The sequence below is a fragment of the Capsicum annuum genome, chromosome 6 (assembly GCF_002878395.1).
Source record: "Capsicum annuum cultivar UCD-10X-F1 chromosome 6, UCD10Xv1.1, whole genome shotgun sequence".
NCBI lineage: Eukaryota > Viridiplantae > Streptophyta > Magnoliopsida > Solanales > Solanaceae > Capsicum > Capsicum annuum.
The window spans coordinates 46,298,257-46,316,113 of record NC_061116.1 but is presented as its reverse complement, the minus strand read 5'-3'; positions in this window follow the sequence as shown (position 1 = coordinate 46,316,113).

The following is a 17,857-nucleotide window of genomic DNA, read 5'->3' as shown; positions in this document are numbered from 1 at the left end:
GCCACATCATTTGTCCTTAATCTACGAATTTGCCTATCCAATATTTCAACCAAAACTTTCTCATAAGATAAAGAATCCGTAACACCAACATCCTCAATATGCACTATCAAAAAAGGATTACCCATATACCTTTTCAGCATAGACACATGGAAGACGATATGAATCAAAGCTAAACATACTGGTAAATCTAACTCATAAGTGACATTTCCAATCCTTATTGAAATCTGATATGGACCAATGTAATGGGGACTGAGCTTTTCCTTTTTGCCAAATCTCATAACTTCCTTTATAGGAGAAACCTTCAGGAACACCCAATCACTAACGTCAAACTCCAACTCAGTTATCCTCAAATCCGCATAAGGATTTTGGTGACTTTAGGCAGTCTTAAGTCTTTCTCTAATCACTTTCACCTTCTCTATGCCTTGGTGAACTAAGTCATGGCCAAACATCGTTGTCTCACCTACATCAAACCATCCAATATAAGACCTACACCTTTTACCATAAAAGCCTCAAAAAGAGCCATTTGGATGCTAAAATGATAACTATTGTTATAAGAAAATTCAAAAAGAGGAAAATAGTCAAATCAACTACCTTTGAAATCAATTACACAGGACCGTAGCATATCCTTCAAAGTCTAAATAGTACTCTTCATTTGTCCATTTTATTTTAGGGTGGAAAGTGGTGCTAAGGTTCACCTGTCTACACAAACCTTTCTATAAAGAATGCAAAAAATTAGAAGAGAACCGAGTACCTTGATCTGTGATGGACACCGACGCCCTATGCAGCTTAACTATCTCCTGAATGAATAATTTAGCATAATCCTCTGTGTAGTAGCTATTCCTCATAGGCAAGAAATAAGCGGACTTGGTCATTCAATCCAAAATGACCCAAATAGAATTATGTTGATTGCGAGACTGCAGAAGACCCAAAACAATATCCATATTAATCATCTCCCACTTCCACATGGGCAATTCTATCTCTTGAGACACTCCACTGGGCCTTGTTCCACCTTAACTTGCCGACAAACCATACACTTAGCAATAACACTCACCACATATCTCTTCATATTATTCCGCCAATAGATTTTCTTTAAGTCATGATACATATTGGCCGTGCTCGGATGAACTGTGTAACAAGACTCGTGAGCTTCAGTCAACATTCTTTCCTATAGCCCATCTACATCAGGAACATACAACCTTCCTTGGTATTTCAAGATACCATCTCTCCCAATATCAAAAGCCACAACCTTTTGCTGACCCACATCATCCTTAATCTACATAAGTATGGGATCTAAAACTTGCTTCTTTTTTACCTCAATACCAAGTGATGATTTCACCACTTTTTGTACAATCACTCCCTTATCCTCAGAGTCTAAGAGATGAACTCCCAAGTTAGCCAACATATGAATATCCTTCTCACATCCCTTTTATCCTCATTATGGCGAGATAAACTTCTCATCAAGAACCTGTTAAGAGCATCAACAACAACATTTGCTTTACCTGGATGGTAGTGTAAGCTTATGCCGTAATCCTTAACCAATTCGAGCCATATCCTCTGCATGATATTTAATTCTTTCTGCGTAAATACATACTGCAAGCTCTTATGGTCTGAATAAATATCCACATACACTCTATATAGATAATGGCACCAGATCCTTAAAGCAAAAACTATAATCGCCAAGTCTAGATCGTGAGTCGGGTAGTTCCTTTTATGAACCTAAAGCTACCTAGAAGCATAGGCTACAACCTTACCATGTCGCATTATAACATAACCCAATACCATACGGGATGCATCACAATATACAACAAACTCATCAGTACCCTCAGGTAGGGTCAAAATTGGTGCAGAAGTCAACTTATCCTTCAGCTTTTTAAAAATACCCTTAGAAGTATCAGATCATAGAAACTTAACCTTTTTCTGAGTCAATTTCATCAGCGGAGCAGCAATAGAAGAAGAACTCTCTACACACCTCCCATAGTACCCAGCCAAACCCAAGAAGCTCCTAATATTGGTTGGAGTCGTAGGTCTAGGCTATTTGTTAGCTTTCTCAACTCTCTGTGGATCTACCTTGATCCATTCACTAGAAAAAACATACCTAAGAAAAGTCATAACACTTAGCAAAAATCACACTTAGAAAATTTTACACACAATTTTTGGTCCTTAAGAGTCTGCAACATGATTCAGAGGTGATTGACATGATCCTCCTCACTCTTGGAATACACCAATATATCATCAATGAAGACTATAACAAACAAATACAGAAACTGCCCAAACAATCGATTCATAAGATTTATGAAAGCAGTCAGAGCATTAGTCAACCCAAATGACATAACTAAAAACTCATAATGGCCACACCGGGTCTGGAAAGCATTCTTAGAAATATCAATCTCCCAAATTTTCAACTGATGGTAGCCCAAACGCAGATCAATCTTAGAGAAAATATAGCACCCTAAAGCTAATATAAAATATCATTAATCTTAATAATGGGATACTTATTTTTCACTATGACCTTATTAAGATGACTACAGTCTATACACATCTAAAGAGACCCATCCTTGTTTCCCACAAAAAACACCGGAGCACCCTAAGGAGAAACACTAGGATGGATGAAACCCTTATCAAAAAGGTCCTTTAACTGCCCCTTAAGTTCTTTTAGTTTATCCGGAGCTAGCCCATAAGAAATAATAGAGATTAAAAGGGTATCTGACAGAAGATCAATCCGAAAGTCTATCTCCCTATTAGGAGGAATTCCAGGAAGATCATCAGGGAAAACTTCAGGAAACTCATTAACCACAGGGACAAATTAAAAATAGGGACTTTCAGAGTTAGAATCCTTAACCTGAACTAGACGATATAGACACCTCTTAGAAATCAACTTCTGAGCTCTGAGATAAGAAATAAACCTCCCTTTAAGTACTAAGGAACTCCCCTCCAATTCAATCACAGGTTCATTAGGAAAATGGAAACTGACCTTTTGGGTCCTACAATCCAGAGAAGCACAACACAAATAAAGCCAATCCATCCCAAAGATAACATCAAAATCCACCATATCAAGCTCTATCAAATCCACTAATGTCTCTATATTAAAAATAGACACCACACAACCTCTATACACCTTTCTAGAAATAATAGAATCACCCACCAGAGTAGAAATATAAAAAGGGATTGGAAATATATTCAGGACCAAAACTAAAGTGTACAACCACATAAGGGGTCACATATGATAAGGTAGAACCCGAATTAAGCAAATAATAGACATCATGAGAGAAGAGATATAACATACCAGTGACAACATCAGGAGATACCTTGGATTCCTGACAAGTAGCAAGTGCATGGAGGCAATTCCAGCCATTGCCAATACCTGAAGTGGTGCCTTAGGTACATGAGTCAAAGAATTGGCAATTGAGATCTTATTAGCTCCAGTGGCAACGTTAGCTATAAGATAATTTCTCTGTAAATGACCACGTTGACCATAATTAAAGCACAAATTACTCCTCTCCTTATAATATCCATGATGAAGCTACCTAAAAAAATAATAAGGAGGGTAGGGTGGGGCTGACTGAGTTACACTAGCCTAAGATTGGGTACCCTGTGCCTTAGGACCACTGTTATCCTGAAAACGATGATCACCTGAAGTCTTAGGATACATAGCATTGGCTGACGAATAAGAATTCCCCCAATTTGTCATCTTAGTTTTGTCTACTCTCTCTCCCTCTATTCTACTGATTTGTACCCTACTCTGAATATCTAAACTTCTTATTTTGCATCTCTCTTATCTCTACCTACTTTATCTCGTCCTTCACCTGTTGTATATAAACTACTAACCTAGAGATGTCTATACTATTATTTAGGATCACAGCCTTACACTCTAATACCAAACCACAGGGCAAACCAGAAGCAAACTTCTGCATTTTAGATCTCATATTAGACACAAACTCTTGAGCATAACAGGATAATTTTTGAAACTTCAGGGCATACTCCTTAAACACTCATCTTGCCTTACTTTAAGTTCACAAACTCTTCGGCCCTAGCCTCTCTCAACTCCTGAGGAAAGAAGTGATTAAGAAAAGCACCTTAAAACTCATCCCATATCAGTGACTCTATATCATTACCCCTCTTGGCTTTCCACTCCTCATACCACTAGTAAGCCATATCCTTTTAAATGATAAGCAGCAAACTCCACACCCTTTGAATCAATAACATGCATCACCATGAAAATTTTCTCCATTAATAAACCCCTGAGGATCCTCCTCAAACTTAGAACCTATAAAGGCTAGGGGATTCAACCTCATAAACTAACCAACCTGAGTAACCTCAAATAAGCTAACGACAGAACTAACATGAACATACTGATGAGACTGAGATGTGACCAACTGAGCAAGAATTTGAATAGACTGAGCATGGGTATCGTTATCCTGGGAAGGACTAGTAGGGATCGGTGGAACCCCACGTAGACCGATATAGTCAGGAGTGGGGAACCTGTACCAGGTCTATACTCTATAAACATGATAAGTTTCTTCTATATTTTCCTTAGGTGGGATGAAAGTTCCAGTATAGTTTCTATGACTATCAAATATTTAGGGAGGCATGATATGAAATACGAGTAGGCCAAGAGTTAGAAAAGTTTCATGACAACTAGGCTCTATAACCCTAAATGAAATACAAGAAAGGAGAAACAATCCTAAATGCCTTGTAGCCTCCCCCTTATATGTGTGGCACACTACACACCCATAAAAGGGACTTTACTCAACACATCTTTGAAGACACCCAATGACCTTGAACCTTTCTCTAATACCAGGATTGTTATGCCCCAAAATAGGCCTAAACGTGATGAGTATCTCAAGCCTTACCTGGGCCAGAGACTACCCCCACAGCCTTACCTTAATAGTATAAAAAAAGTAAATAGCGAAAGCCAACCAAATAGTAAAAGATGAATAAATCCAAAAGAAAGATAAGAGTTAAGTTATAATGACCAAAACATCCTAATAATGTCCACAAATGCCTCTAATCCAAGAATACCAAACTGAGTTGGGACATGCCCCCAACTGTGATAAAAGAAAACCCAAAAGTAATATAAAATAAAGGAAATAAGTGAAAAGACTGAGCCTTCGAAAATATGGAGGTTCGCCACATTATAGCAGATTCACTAGAGTTCCAAATCATTTAATGCTGCATAAGAGCAAAAGAAAGACCCTCAGACCCTACATCACAAAATGATACAACATCCAGATATGGTAAATGTGGCAAGCACTGGTATGTAACTTAGGAAAAAGGGATAAAAATAATACCATTACCAAAAACCAAATCCAAACCACATGCACAAAATTTATATATAAATATATAGGATGTTGGGATAAGGACAATGGTCCATAATCATGATAGTTTAAAACATTAGCTTGAACTATGTAGCTCGCTTTATCCTAAAGGTATTCATGGGCTATATGGGTTGCATTCCTCTTACTGGAAGTGCCCCAGTACTTGTTAGGCGAACATACCAAGGAAATCAAGAAAAGGCTAAAGACACCAAGGTGATACCCGTCCAAAATATAATGTGTGTATCAAGAATACGGTTATACAGACCCCCAACGCCTGCAAATGTGGTTTCCAGTGTTTGTGCCTTAGGACTACACCTTTACGGTAATATACATAATTCCCATTAAGACCAAATTAAAATAATTTGCACATAAACCAACCATTAACTAAGGATTCCCTATGCAGGCATTTACCGATATGGTATCATCATACCAATATGCTTGTAAGCTATTTAATTTATGCAAATCAAAAACATCTAACCATTAGACTCCCAAGTTCTATTTAAATCCAAAACCATGGCCACCAAGGGCATTCCAAATCCATTTATATCCATTTATCCTTTAATGCAATGCAATAGTTTCAAAGGACAAGTTAAATTATACGAATATCCATATTCAAAATCAATTTATAAGGTGGGTTGACATTAATGTTATTATTAAGTCAAAATTCATCCAATTTGGGTAAATCCATATCACCCATTCCAAGCATTATAATAATGGACCAATTCATTCCTAAAATCTATAATTAAAAACATGAATAATCCATTTAAACACGGGAGAAGCAATTCAAGTAATACCAATCAAAACCCCTTAACCCAATTTAGAATTAATCAATTTAAACACATGAATATTGATTAAATAAATGCCATAATGTAAAATTCAAGTTAAGTAAAGAGTAACATGCCTGAAATATAGAACAATTTGAAGAGAAATTGAAGTTTGGAGCCTGGGTGATGAAATCCTTATGAAACCCTTATGTTTCTTAGTTTGAGAGTTAATGAAGAGAATTATAATGTTTTGATCTTTTAAACTAAGAAAAAAGGGTCATACAATAGTTTGAAAGTCGTACCAAGCGTAAAAGGACCAAAAGACCCTCCCCTATAGTGAAAAAAACAAAACTAGATGAAAAATGCATAGCGGCATGGCACGCCGCTATTATAAAGGTTAGCCTCCATGAAACACCCTTATCATGGAGGCTAAGTGGCGTGGCACGCCACTATCACAGAGGTTAAGTGACGTGGCTTGCCACTATCACGAAGGCTTACTACTCAGGCTCCTAAGATGGCCCCGAAACCCTTCCAAAAATTTTAAAACTCTCCTAAAATACCCTTTTAACATCTCATAACCTAATTCAAGTGAAAAATTGACATTACACAAGCAGGAGGTTCAAAAATGAAATGGTCAAAATTTTGTAGTCTCTTATAGTAAATTAGAGATGAAATCAAGTTTGAAGTTGATGAAGGCAAAAGATGTTATGTTCCTAAGGTTAAAAATACAAAAGAAGACTTCAAAAAGTATTGTGGAGGAAGATTCAAAAACTCCCACGAAGCATGGAGAAATCCTAGTGAATAATAGTAAGGAAAATACTCCAACAAATAGGGAGGTACTTAAAAAGAAAAACTCCTCAAAATGAAAGGAAAGAAGGCTCAAGTAAGTGAAATTTAAAAAAAGTCAGAAAAAAATATAAGAAGAATGAGACAACAAAGATGATCGGCCATCAAAGGCATAACCAAATATCAAAAACACAAAACCAGTGCAATGATCAAGGAAGGATTAAGTCACTTTTATCCCAAATGAACATCCTACCCATCCCAAAGCTTACATTAAAATTTAATAGAAAGCCCTACATGATCTCAGTCAAAGCATTCTCACATTAGTGGAGACTTACATGAAGGCAAAACATATGACATCACAATTGAATTCTTCAAAATCCTTCTGATTATGGGAGCACTTTGTGAATGTCCTTAAATCAAATACATAAAATAAGTGTAGAACAAGACATTCTTTATGGTGAGATAACTTGAAGCTTGAGGGAAGGGGTAACACCCCGATTTGCTGAACCAGAATGCTACATGGTGCTCATGACCCTGAGGGACCACAAGCTAACCCATGACTAATATTTGTACTTGTATACTGCAAATCATGATATAATAATGCAGAATACATAAAAATGTAAGGCCATAAGGTACAACTAAATAAAACCATATGGGTGAAAATACCCAAAACAACTCAATCTGAAAGCTAAGTCTGAACGTAAATCTAAACATAAATCTGAAAGCCTCTAAACTATTTGAATAAGGAGTTGAAGGAACATGTCTCCAACTAAATCCATAAAACTAAACTGAAGAAAAAAATAAATATATCAAATCATATAGTCCTCGAATCAATGAGGACTCACTGTGTCTCTGCGACTGGAATGCTACCGCTACTGCTGGGCTAGAGCTCGTGTCTCGGAACCTATAGTGTAACATGAAAAGAAAGCACCATAGCGCAAATGCATCAGTACAACTGGAGAACTGAGTATACGAGGAAGGTAGGCTGAACATAAAGGGTTTCATGCATGAACAACACTGACTGACTAATATGAACATGGGAGGGCAAACACACATATATAGAAACAAGGATTGTGAATACGTGATAGCATGACCTGTAAGGTAATATATAGTTTACTAATAACTGTCATGACTGATACTACAACTGATAACATGGACGACTATATCTAACATTCCTGTATATACTGAAATCTGAAGATGCCCTGAGTTTTTTTATTGAGACTGATACTAAAACTGTGGGAGGTAGTGTTTAACCGACATGCCCCATGTATGCCATTATGGCTAAGCTGGGGTCCAATCTTTGCCTCGACTGGAGGGGTGTCAATACTGTGCTACGAGTAAGGATAACCTGTGAGTGACCCTTATCTGGAAGGTACTTAATGAGAACGGTGGGAACCCTAAATTGATGGGTTAAGCCACCTTATCAACCCTAATATGATGGGTTAAAATGTCTCAACCTACACTGGCTACGTAGTTCTGGAACACAAGGATAACTACTAAGAATCACACCCTGAACTGGCGGGTGAGTTCCCATCCTTGGGTTCACTCGGTGCTAACCTTTACTCCCATCTGGAGGGATTGGACATGAATAACTAACTATACATGACTTAATCTTACTGAATTCTATTGACTGGCGAAATGTTACTGATATCTGACAACTGACTGAGATCATGAGGTTTTCCTGAGTCACATAACTGACTGAAGTCTATGGAATCATAGCTTGAGTTCGGATATCGTGAAACATGACATGGATCTAGGCACACAACTATAGTTTTTAGGTATGAATACCCCCAGGACTCTATAGGAGGAAACTAACACACATGATATGACTTGATCATAAGATTTGAGTCCACAATTCACAATATCATAAGTAAGGATTTCATAATAAGAATAATTCTCAACAAACTATCACATGATCGGGAATGCACACAACATGTATATACTTGCATGGCTTCAATAACATGGTTGTTCCATATCAAAACAATATCATGAGCATCTTATATAACATCTTCAATTCAAGACAATAGCATGGGGATCACGTTGAACATAAACTTAGAATATGGAATAGTCATTTAGGGCTTATTATGTCATAAAAGCATGATTTCTATTCCCTTAGGTATTTCCACAAACACCTTACATGAACATCTTAGGCGTAGGTGGATTCATCAAGATTTCAAACATTAAACCACTAATTTCACATGTTTATACGTTAAATACCACCATATCCTCACACAAAACATACAAAGATCCCATCTTAGGCATCATCAAACTCTAACCACATGAACATCAACCACCGACAACATAAACATCATAATACATAATTTAGAATATGGTTCTTGAGCTTCATGGATAAAAGGAGTCCATGAATCAACTCACGCATACCTTAGAAGAAAGATTCTTGATGATTGACGGAGGAATTTTCTTAAAATCGGATCTTCAAGCTTAATTATGCAACCCTAGTTGTTTTTGTTTTTTAGTTCTCTTGGATGATGAGCTTTGAGATGATAATAGGGTTGTAATATGTTTAGAAGCTATATATTTTGTAGGGTTAAGTTTAGGGACATGTAAGGAGTGTTAAAATACTTAATTACCCTTAAAATAACTCAAAACAGAGTGTTTTTGGCACCTGGAACTGACTTAGGCGGCACCCAAGTAATTGACCAAGATAGATTGGGCGGCGCCTAACCAATCTCCTATGTTTGGTTGGGCGGCGCCTAACCAATCGCCTATCCTTACTGTCTCTCACGAAAATGGGCATAACTTTTTGCTCGGGTATTGGATTAAGGCAAAATTGGTATCATTGGAAAGATAATTTGATTCTCTACAATTTGGTGGGTCTAAATAAGCCAAAATACACATTAACATCGAGTTATACTTGTTCAACTATAACCCTTAAAAAATCAAATACTAAAACTTGATGGATTCAAAAACTCTTAGCTTGCATCACTCTAAGCGACTCATATGAGCATGCTTAAGACATCGCAAGCTATCTTATCGCTAGGATATTCATTGTAAGCCATTCACTAAAATGCTACTCACAAGATAGGAGGTTTCATACGTAGGAAAACTTATTCACTTCCTAGCTTAGAAACATGCGGGGTATTACAATATCTCCCCCTTGGGAACATTCATCCTTGAATGAGAATTTACTGAGAATGGATACAAGACAATAGAACTTGAACTGAACATAAAGAACTGAAACTTGATCTCATGACTAACATGCTAAACATACTGAACTGGTGCATATTTGATGCACGAATAACTTGATACATGAGTGCATGAATGAGTATAAAACGGTTTATAGGTACAAAGTTTATACTGGAAATATGAACATGAAACTAAATAAGCTTAAGTAGAACTTTTACCTTGAACTTGATCTGAATTGGTGGGGAAGAGGTGAGGATTCTTGGTACGCATATCTGCTTCTGCTTCCCAAGTAGCTCCCTCATGAGACTGATTTCGCCAAAGAACCTTGGCTAGAGAGACGTCTTTGTTCCTCAATGTACGAGTTTGATAATTTAATATTTCAACTAAAATCTCTTCATAAGAGAGGATGTTCTGAATGTCGATGCTCTGAATAGGTAAAACAACTGCTGGGTCACCTATGCACTTCTTGAGCAAAGAGACATAGAAGACTGGATGGACTGAAGCTAGATCTGAAGGCAACTCAAGCTCATAAGCTACCTTGCCGAAGCGACAGAGAATTCTAAAGAGACCGATATACCGGGGACTGAGTTTCCCTTTCTTGCCAAACCTCTTCATTCCCTTCTGGAAGATATCTTAAGATAGACATAGTCATTGACCTCGAACTCGAGATCCTTTCTACAAACATCTTCATAGGACTTCTGTCGGCTCTGAGCGGCCTAGAGTCTCTCTCTGATCAACTGAACTTTCTCTAAGGTGTTGAATACTAAGTCAGGACCTATGACTGAGGCCTCACTAACTTCGAACCAACCAATCGGAGATCTACATCTCCTACCATAGAGAGCTTCGAATAGAGCCATCTAAATACTATAATGATAACTATTATTGTATGCAAACTCAATAAAAGGCAAGTGGTTATCCCAACTTCCCTTAAAGTCAATTGCACACGCCCTTAGTATATCTTCAAGAGTCTGAATGGTCCTCTCTGCTTGACCATCTGTCTGAGGATGAAACGCTGTGCTGAGATGGACTTGGGTACTGAGACCCTTTTGGAATACTTTCCAAAAGTGAGAGGTGAACTGGGTATCTCTGTCTGAGATGATAGATAGTGGAACATCGTGTAACCTGACTAACTCCATGATATTGAGTTTGGCATAATCCTCGACAGAATAAGAAGTACGAATAGGAAGGAAATGAGTTTACTTGGTTATTTTATCTATAATGACCCAGACTGAATCATGCTGATGACGAGTTCTAAGCAAACCCATCACGAAGTCCATGTTTACTTCTTCCCACTTCCAAGTAGGAATGGTGAACTCTTGCATGGAACCACTAGGTTTCTGATGCTCTATCTTAACCTGCTGACATGTAGAGCACTTAGCCACAAACTCTGCAATATCTCTCTTCATCCCACTCCACCAATAGATCTCCCGCATGTCGCGGTACATCTTAGTGGCCTCTGTATAAATAGAGTATCACGCACAATGCGCTTCTACAAGAATTCGCTGCCTTAATTCATCTACACCTGGAGCACATAGACGACCCTGACAATGAAGAACACCATCTCCCCCTTGGGAGAAAACCTCGACTTTCTAATTCTGAACTGAATCCTTAAGCTTGACAAGGCTAGGATCCCTATCTTATTTCTCTTTCACCTCGGAAACTAGAGATGACTCTGAACTACTATAAACACATACACCACCCTCTGAAGAATCAACTAAGTGAACGCCTAGTCTGACAAGCTGATGGATATCCCAAGCTATTTTTTTCTTGCTACCCTCAACATGAGAAATACTACCCATGGAGAGTCTACTGAGAGCGTCGGCCACAACATTGGCCTTGCTCGGATGATAAAGAACACTCATGTCGTAATTCTTCAAGAGCTCTAACCACCTTCTCTAGCGAAATTTGAGATCTTTCTGGGAAAAGACATAATGGAGGATTTTATGGTCTACAAAAACATCTACATGAACTCCATAGAGATAATGCCTCCAAATCTTCAAGGCAAAAATACCGCTGCTAACTCAAGATCATGAGTAGGATAATTCTTTTCATGTGGCTTTAACTGTCTGGAGGCGTAGGCTATGACCTTACCATGCTGCATGAGGACACAACCTAAACCCACTCTGGATGCATCACAATAGACTACAAAACCGTCTGAACTATCTGGAACAGCTAGAACTGGAGCTGAGGTGAGTCGTGTCTTCAACTTTTGAAAGCTCTTCTTGCAAGGGTTTGAATACTAAAACTTGACCTTTTTCTGAGTCAATCTGGACATGGGGGATGCAATAGAAGAAAATCCCTCGACAAACCATCTATAATAGCCAGCCAAACCTAAGAAACTCCTGATATCTGATAGAGATACGGGTCTGGGCCAGTTTCTTATTGCCTCGGTTTTGTAAGGATCTACTCTAATGCCATCAATGGAAATAATATGGCTAAGGAATGCGACTAATCTTAGCCAAAATTTGCACTTGCTGAACTTAGAGAATAACTGGTGATCCCTGAGAGTCTGAAGAACAATCCTGAGATGGTCTGCAGATCATGCTCTGTGCGAGAATAGACCAGAATATCATCTATAAAGACTATGACAAACATGTCCAAGTACAGCATGAACACATGGTTCATCAAATCTATGAAAGCTGCAGGGGCATTGGTAAGACCAAATGACATGACTAAAAATTCGAAGTGACCATACCGAGTACGGAAAGCTGTCTTTGGAATGTCACATTCTCTAACTCTGAGATAATGATAGACTGATCTGAGGTCTATCTTGGAGAAGTAACTGGCACCCTAAAGTTGGTCGAATAGATCATCAATCCTGGGAAGAGGATATCTGTTCTTGATCGTGACCTTGTTGAGTCAACGATAATCAATACACATCCTGAGAGAACTGTCTTTCTTGCACACGAATAATACTGGCGCACCCTATGGGGAAATGCTGGGTCTGATGAATCCCTTATCTAAGAGATCATTCAACTGATCTTTTAGTTCCTTGAGTTCTGTTGGTGTCATTCTATATGGTGAAATAGAAATAAGTTGAGTATCCAAAAGAAGGTCTATACCGAAGTCTATTACCCTTTCGGGAGGAATGCCTGGAAGATCTTTGGAAAAGACATCTGAGTATTCATTAACAACAGGGACTATTTCAAAGCTGGGAGATTCAGAATTGGAATCTTTAACATGCACGAGATGATACACACACCCCTTAGAAATAATTTTCCTTGCCCAAAGGTAGGAAACAAGTTGAACCCTGAACGTTAAAATGCTACCCTTCTACTCTAGGACGGGCTCAATCAGGAACTAAAACTGAACTATCATGTTTCTACAGCCGACTGTAGAATAGTAGGAATGAAGCCAATCCATGTCAAGAATGACATCAAAATCAGTCATCTCTAACTCTACTAAATCTTCTGACGTGGATTTTTGAGATATCATAACCGGGCAGTTCCTGTATACCCGCCGAGCTATAATGGTTTTACCCACTGGGGTAGAGACTGAAAAGGGCTCTACTAGAATTTTGGGACTGATTCCGAAATCGCCTGCTATGTATAGAGTAACAAAATACAAGGATTCACCTGGGTCTAGCAAAGCATAAACATGAACATAGAAAATCTGTAACATACCAGTAACGACATCAGGAGAATTTTCCTGATCCTGCCAAGACTAAAGAGTATAGAGTCTGTTTGGGCGTTGCCCACTGGTAGCACTGGAAATGGCACCCTGCTGGTTTGGGCGACCGGACTGAGCTGTAGAATGATTTTGCTGACCCTGAAGGCTTGATTGCAGACACTCCCTAATCCTGTGGCCTGGCTTGCCACAACCATAACAGATATCACTACCTGCTCTATAAATGCCCCTGTGGTTCTTACCACAAGTCTGACAAAGGGGATTCATTTGGGAACTGCTAATACTGCCCTGAGATTTAGAGCCTGACACTTTGTCTCTATTTTAATCTTTGAACTTCGGCACTGGAGCGCTGGCAGAGGAAGGAGCTGGAACGGCTGACTTGGAGCAAAACTGTGAACGGTTTCCTCCATCTGACTTGGGGTGAGTAAAGTTGAAATTACCTAACCTTGCTCTCTTATTCTGCCTCTCCCCAGTCTTAAACTTCTGCTCTTCTACTTGTTGGGCATGGGTCATGAGTCTGGCTAAGGTCATATCACCGATCAGCATCGCAGACTAAACTCATTTACCACACTATCATTGACCCCTGACACGAACTTGCTCATCTTAGCCCTATTGTCTACAACCACATAAGGAGCATACCTAGATAGCTGAGTAAATTTGAGAGAATACTCCCTAACCATCATATTCCCCTGCCTGAGGTTGATGAACTCAAGAACTTTGTCTTCCCTCAGCTCTTGGGGAAAAAATCTATCTAAGAAGGCCGTGACAAATTCCCCCCACTTGATAGGGCCTGCATCATCTAACCTCTCAAACTTCTACTATTTGTACCAATCATGAGCAATAACCTGTAACTGGTAGGCGGCTAACTCGGCACTCTCAATAGAAGTAACACCCATGATGTCAATGACCTTCTGGACTTGGTTAATGAATTCCTGAGGGTCCTCATCAGACTTAGACCTATGAAAAGATGGAGGGTTCATCCGGGTGAAGTATCGAACCCTAGCTTCTTTAGGATTGGCCACTGATTGGCTGGAATAACCGGTGGCCGTTCATTCTGTGCAGCCACGGACTGAGAAAGTGTGGTAAATGCGGCTCTAAACTTCACTTGGGAAACATGTTCGCCCAAAGGATCTTCGGGTTGAGGAGCTGGCTGGTTTCTTCTCTTTGGGGCCATGGTCTGGAATAAGAGAATAATAGATTAGACTGAGAGTTTAACTTGTGATTATGCTCACTAGGATAACATGAATACTGAAGAAAGGAGATAGTTCCTAATAATCTTATAGCCTTCTTTGCATAAATGTGGCGCGCACCACACCCATGTACAAGACTCTACTAGATACGACTTTCAGACTTTCTAGGACTCTATTAAACCTTAGGCTCTGATACCAAGTTTGTAACACCCCGATTTGCTGAACCAAAATGCTATACGGTGCTCATGACCCCGAGGGACCACAGGCTAAACCATGATTGATATCTGTAACTGTATACTGTAAATCATGATATAATAATGCGGAATACATAAAACTGAAAGGCCATAAGGTTCAACTGAATAAAACTATGTGGGTAAAAATACCCAAAATAACTCAATCTGAAAGCTAAGTCTAAACGTAAATCTGAACATAAATCTGAAAGCCTCTAAACTATCTGAATAAGGAATTGAAGGAACATGTCTCCAACTAAGTCCATAAAACTGAACTGAAGAAATAAATAAACGTATCAAATTATATTGTCCTCGAATCAATGAGGACTCTCTGTGTTTCTGCGACTGGAATGCTACCGCTACGTCTGGGCTGGAGCTCGTGTCTCGAAACCTATGGTGTAATATGAAAAGAAAGCACCATAGTGCAAATGCATCAGTACAACTGTAGTATCAGTCATGATATTTATCAGTAAACCGTATATTCTGGAACACAAGGATAACTACTAAGAATTACACCCTGAACTGGCGGGTGAGTTCCCATCCTTGGGTTCACTCGGTGCTAACCTCTACTCCCATCTGGAGGGACTGGACATGAATAACTGACTATAAATGACTTAATCTTACTAAATTCTATTGACTGGTGAAATGTTACTGATATCTGACAACTGACTGAGATCATGAGGTTTTCCTGAGTCACATGACTGACGAAAGTCTATGGAATCATAGCTTGAGTTCGGATATCGTGAAACATGACATGGCTCTAGGCACACAGCTATAGTTTTTGGGTACGAATACCCCCAGGACTCTATAGGAGGAAACTGACACACATGATATGGCTTGATCACAAGATTTGAGTCCACAATTCACAATATCATAAGTAAGGGTTTCATAATAAGAATGATTCTCAACAAACTATCACATGATCGGGAATGCACACAATATGTATATACTTGCATGGCTTCAATAACATGGTCGTTCCATATTAAAACAATATCATGAGCATCTCATATAACATCTTCAATTCAAGACAATAGCATGGGGATCACGTTGAACATAAACTTAGAACATGAAAAAGTCATTTAGGACTTCTTATGTCATAAAAACATGATTTCTATTCCCTTAGGTATTTCCACAAACACCTTACATGCACATCTTAGGCATAGGTGGATTCATCAAGATTTCAAACATTCAACCATCAATTTCACATGTTTATACGTTAAATACCATTATATCCTCACACAAACATACAAAGATCCCATATTAGGCATCATCAAACTCCAACCACATGAACATCAACTACCAACAACATAAACATATAATACATAATTTAAAAGATGGTTCTTGAGCTTCATGGATGAAAGGAGTCCATGAATTAACTCACGCATACCTTAGAAGGAAGATTCTTGATGATTAACAGAGGAATTTCCTTGAAATCGGATCTTCAAGCTTAATTATGCAACCCTAGTTATTTTTCCTTTTTAGTGCTCTTGGATGATGAGCTTTGATATGATAATAGGGTTGTAATACGTTTAGAAGCTATATATTTCATAGGGTTAAGTTTAGGGACGTGTAAGGAGTGTTAAAATACTTAATTACCCTTAAAATAACTCAAAACGGAGTGTTTTTGGCACCTGGAACTGACTTAGGCGACGCCCAAGTAATTTCCCAAGCTAGGTTTGGCGGCGCCTAACCAATCGCCTATGTTTAGTTGGGTGGCGCCTAACCAATCGCCTATCCTTACTGTCTCTCACGAAAATGGGCATAACTTTTCGCTCGGGTATTGGATTAAGGCGAAATTGGTATCATTGGAAAGTTAATTTGATTCTCTACAATTTGGTGGGTCTAAATAAGCCAAAATATCACATTAACATTGAGTTATACTCATTCAAATATGACCCTTACAAAATCGAATACTAAAACTTGATGGATTCAAAAACTCTTAGCTTGCATCACTCTAAGCAACTTATATGATGCTTGATTTCTCCTCTAATGAATGTGTGCTACAACTTAAAGTTGATTATAGATTAATTGTATTGAGGGGTAATTAGTAGATTAAAATTCTCTAAATTTTGTTTTTAACTTGGTTCATTGATGGTAACATGTAAACATGTTATTTTAAGCTTAAATGTGAGAAAATATCATAGGAAAAGGTTTATTTTAATTGTTGTTTGAAGAACTTGCAAGAATGTGATATTTACAAGAGTTAATACATAAATATGACCCTAAACTTGACATCAAATTATAACTTTGACCTTAAACTTTGATAGTGCACAAATAGGACCTTTAACTATTCAAAACTTGAACAATATGACCTCCGATTTTACACCCTCATGCGTGAGTTTCTCGCGTCTATGTGGAAAGGTAGTTCAATCACACGGTGCCACATCGTTAAAAGGGCTGACTTGGAGGAAGGTCATATTTGTGCAGTTTTGAATAGTTAAAGGTCATATTTGTGCACTGTCAAAGTTTTACTTTTTGTGTTAAAAAGGCATCATTTTTATTATTATTATTATTATTATTATTATTATTATTTTTATTTATATAGCTGCAACACCTAATTTTTTTTAATTAAAAAATTAAACTCGCGCAGTAGGCTTAGGAAGCGCCCAAGAAGAGCAAATAACACCACTGGGCTATCTAAGTGCCTTATTTCATGTGGTTCAACATTAATATACGTACATAAATATAGATTTTCTACCTTATATATATAACGTAATTTTTTTACCGAGGGGGTTTAGTTGAACCCCATGGCAACCACGTAGGTTTGCCCCTGCGTTAATTTAATAATGTTTTAATAA